Source organism: Carlito syrichta, unplaced genomic scaffold (genome assembly GCF_000164805.1).
Source record: "Carlito syrichta isolate Samal-C Ts95f unplaced genomic scaffold, Tarsius_syrichta-2.0.1 Scaffold40467, whole genome shotgun sequence".
Lineage (NCBI taxonomy): Eukaryota > Metazoa > Chordata > Mammalia > Primates > Tarsiidae > Carlito > Carlito syrichta.
In genome coordinates this window covers 11,857-16,244 of record NW_006984563.1, presented here as the reverse complement: position 1 = coordinate 16,244, position 4,388 = coordinate 11,857, and the positions used below count along the sequence as shown (strand labels likewise).

At 45.2% G+C, this 4,388-nt stretch overlaps 1 long non-coding RNA gene across 1 annotated transcript; it reads left to right on the top strand.

The window, feature by feature from the left end:
* The first annotated feature begins 1,489 nt into the window (after positions 1-1,489).
* On the top strand, positions 1,490-3,897 carry LOC103249297. Its single transcript, XR_503609.2, has 3 exons — positions 1,490-1,832; positions 3,514-3,619; positions 3,821-3,897. It is a non-coding gene; the product is annotated as an uncharacterized LOC103249297 (long non-coding RNA).
* Positions 3,898-4,388: the final 491 nt, after the last annotated feature.

Genomic DNA, 4,388 nt, shown 5'->3' with positions numbered 1-4,388 from the left:
GCAAGAGAATGCCTGAGCCCAGAGGTCGAGACCAGCCTGGACAACTTGGCAAGACTCATCTCTACGATAAATAAAAAAGATTAGCTGTGTGTGGTGGCTACTTGGAAGGCCACATCTGGGGCAATTTAAGCATCCCAGAGAATAGTGATGATAATGAGTTATAGCACATTGAATTAAAAATTACAGAAACAAGTTCATAGTGATGTTAACAAAAAAGGGTGTGAGGGGTGGGAGGAGAGCTTTTCTTTTTTAAAAAAATGCCACCTAATGTAGAAGAAATGACAGAATTAGAAAACCACCATTTTGTAACCCCAATGTAACAATTAATTTGGGCAAAAATAATCATTGGATGCTAAAAATATTGAGTGAACATGTTGAGCACGAAATGTACACAATCTCAAAGTATCATGATACTTTAAGTATCATTTCACAGATGGCTTACTTATTACAAAGGGGAAAAATAACCTTTACAATGTAGCAATCTGGAAGCCACCACCCTAGTCCAGTGCTCAAAGGTGGCAATACCAGTAGAAGGACAGCCTGATACATGTGCCACCTGACAGGATGCAATAAGGTGTCTACATCACCCATGTAGTATTCATGCCAGAAATATTTAACCTGAATCTAATCATCAGGAAACAATAAGACAAATTTATAGTATGAGACAATCTGTAAGACAACTGGCCCGGGCTCTACAGAAAGAGTCAATATTGTAAAAAAACAAGCAAACACAACTATCAAGTACTAGTTTACATTTAAACAACTCAAAAAACAACCACCAAATGGCTTGTGTGAACATGAATTAAATTCTGGCATTTCTTTCTTTTTTTTTTAATTAAGAGTTTCATTCTGTCACCCAGGCTGGAGTGCAGTGACCCGCTTACAGCCATTGCAGCCTTGGCCCGCTGGGCTTAGGTGATTTGTCCGCCTCAGCCTTCCAAGTAGCCACCACACACAGCTAATTTTTTTGATTTATTGTAGAGATGAGGTCTTGCCAAGTTGTCCAGGCTGGTCTCGACCCCTGGGCTCAGGCATTTCTCTTGCCTCAGTCTCCCAAAGTGCTGGGATTTATAGACCTGGCTACATCTTGATATTTCTTAATTCTGTCTCTCTCTTTTTTTTAAGAAATGGGGTCTCACTGTATTGCTCAGGCTGGACTCAAACTGGCCTTAAGCACAGGCCACCATGCCCAGCTAGATCTTGACTTTTCTATAAAAGACATCATGAGACAATTGGGGATGTCTGAATGTGGGCTGTATATGTGATGTTATTTTGACTAATTGTTAATTTTCTCAGGTGTAACAATGTTGCTGTGGTCATGTAGGAGAACACCCTTATTCTCAGAAGAAATGTGTTAGCAGTGATGTGTTTTGATGTTTAGAAAATACTTTCACATAGTTGAGCAACAAGAACTATCAGTACAGAAAGAGAGAGAGCAAATGTGACAAGATGAGTGAGAGTGAAGGGTGATGTGTGTTCATGGTTTTATTTTTGCAATTTTTAACACAGATTTCAGCATTTTTAAATATGAAATTGTAGGGAGAATGCTAAACTTGCTAGGGGAAGAGTTCCAGGTCAGGGAGGCTTGTCCCGTCTGCCCTTCCTCTGGTTGGGGCCGGGCCAGCGCATCTCTTCTTCCATCTGCACATTCACTGCCACCTCCCCAAGCTGAAACATCACCTCTTGTTTCCACTCAGGTGAAGACCCCCTGGTGGACGATCAAAATGAACGAGATATCAATTCAGTCGCAGGTGTTTTAAAACTGTATTTCCGAGGACTGGAAAACCCACTCTTTCCTAAGGAAAGGTTTCAAGATTTGATATCCACTATTAGTAAGTATTTCCCAAGTGGAACAGTCAAGTCCTTGAGAAATCTGTATTGAGGTTGGACCACGGGTTCATCACTGAAGAGGGATATTATGAAAGCGAGAACAGGGCTTGCATCCTCAGAGAACTTAGCCTAGCTGTGGAAATAACAAGATGGCTTATAAGAAAGGGCCAGTGTATCCCTGGGTACAGAAGGAGCTCGGAGGAGAAGAAGCAGAGGAAGACTAGTTTTATAGATCAGAGCCCAGAGAGATGCATGAGCAGAGTCTTCCAGGGTGAAGGGACACAGGGGATCTTAGGAAAGGTTGGGGACGCAGACCAGTGGGACCAGCAGGAGGGTGTTCCAGCCAGTGCAAGAGGCTGGAAGAGCCAAATGAAGCGAGAGGGGGAAAGCCTTGAATGCCCTGCATATGTACCAGAGCTTTTCCCCTTGGGTGATGGGGAACCATGGAAGGTTTGGGCGTCAGGTCGGCAACATGACAAACAAGGGAAATGGTGAGAATAAGCCGACTGGGAGCTTACTCTGATGTCACTAGCCATGAGAGTCCTGTTGGACTGGTATGTTTCTGTGGCTAAGGTCTGGAGGAAGCCCAGGGGGATGATGTTGCGACATCTAGACTGTGAGGCACCCAAATCCAAGGCAATGTTTTGGGGAATAAAAAGAAGTAAACCCTTAATTTTAGAATAAATGTTTAAACTTTATCTGATTTATAGAGAATTGGCCCCCCACACAGTTTCACCAGGGGTGCTCTGCACAACACTGAGATCTGCAGGCTGGAAAGTGTCCCAGGAGGTGGCAAGAAAAGGGGGAGGCTTGAGCTGCCTTGCTTTCTTGTGTAAAAGACCCTTCCTTGCCCTCTGCCCTCCACACTACTTCCTGTTTACCTTTCCAGATTGACCTCAAGCTCTAAATCATGTCTTTTTTAATTCTAGGTCAGACCCTGTGTAAACGCTGTCTCACTTGCTCAGCCAATGTTTCCAGAACCCTCAGTAATCCAGTTCCTGGGTAGGGCCCTGAGGATTTCAGGTCTAGGGCTTACCCAGAAACAGAAGTCAGAGACAAGATCCCAAGCATCTGCAAGAGTTCTTGGCCAGTGTGTAGCTTGAAAGGCAGATATTTATTAGACAGTCATTTCCTGAGCAACTGCCGGGCCTGTGCTGCAGCTGATGTTTGTAAAGAGTTTAATAATACATGGCCCCTGCAGTGTTTATCCGAGTTCACAGATCGCAGTGACAGAAACTCTACTTAAACTGGCTTAATCTATAAAAGGGAATGCATTGGTTCATGTGCCTGAAAAGTTTAGGCCTAGCTGGACTGGAACCCTCCCAGGCATCAGCAGGTCTGTCACCCCTCTGTCTCTATGGCAGCTTCACTCTCAGCAAGATCTTCCTTCTGGGTGTCTCCCAGGAGCTCCATGCTCCCCTCCACCCAGGTTCAAGGGTTACCCCCCTATGCATTTCTCCAGTCCCAAGGATCAATTCTAATTAGGTGCTGATCATATTTATATACCCTTGGGGGGTATATGATGCTCTGATTGGCCAGGCTGGGTCACATGATCCCTACAACTGCGAGTAGAGCTGGCTTCCCCATCCATGTGGGCTGTTACAGGAGGTGGAGCCAGCCAAGCGTTTGCTACTTTGCTCTCTGAGGATGAAAGGTACCCTGAAAAGCCCCTTTATGTTACAGAACTGGAGAACCCAGCTGAGAGAGTGCACCAGATCCAACAAATCCTCATCACCCTTCCCCGCGTGGTCATTGTGGTCATGAGATACCTCTTCGCTTTCCTCAACCAGTGAGTGCCTGCCCAAGGGACCCCTCACTGAATCAGCCCTGGCCTCCTTTGGGAGGGGGTATGCTGAAGCTTTTGCAGGTGCTGTTTTTAAAGCAAAACATGGAACCCTCCTGGGTTTGTGTAGACTCCCCCAAAAGAAAGAAATCACAGGGGGAGGGTTTGCCTTTCCCAGATGACTTGTGGGTACCTCCTCTCTCCTAGCCTCTCCCAGTATAGCGACGAGAACATGATGGATCCATACAACCTGGCCATCTGCTTCGGGCCCACCCTCATACACATCCCTGATGGGCAGGACCCTGTGTCCTGCCAGGCACACGTCAACAAAGTCATCAAAACCATCATCATCCATCATGAAGCCATCTTCCCCAGCCCCCGGGAGCTGGAGGGACCCGTGTATGAAAAGTGCATGGCTGGAGGGGAAGAATATTGGTAAGATGCCATTCCTCTTAATATTGTTGTTATCATCATCATTGTTATTGCTGTTGAACAGGAACAGTAAGAAGCCCTTCAATTTTCTTACTGCTTGTGAGTCTGTATTTCCATATACATTTTCTCACTTGAGCTTTGCAGCAGCCTTAAATGAGAGAGAGCCACACCAGTCAGGATTTTCTTGGTTACAAGGGACAAAAATACAACTCAAACTGGCTTAAGCCAAGTGGAAATTTATTGTTTTACTTAACGAAAAAGTCTGGGAATATATCTTCAGGTATAGCTTGATCCAGGGACTCAACTCATAAGGACTTAGTCTCACAATCTCCATCCCTTGACT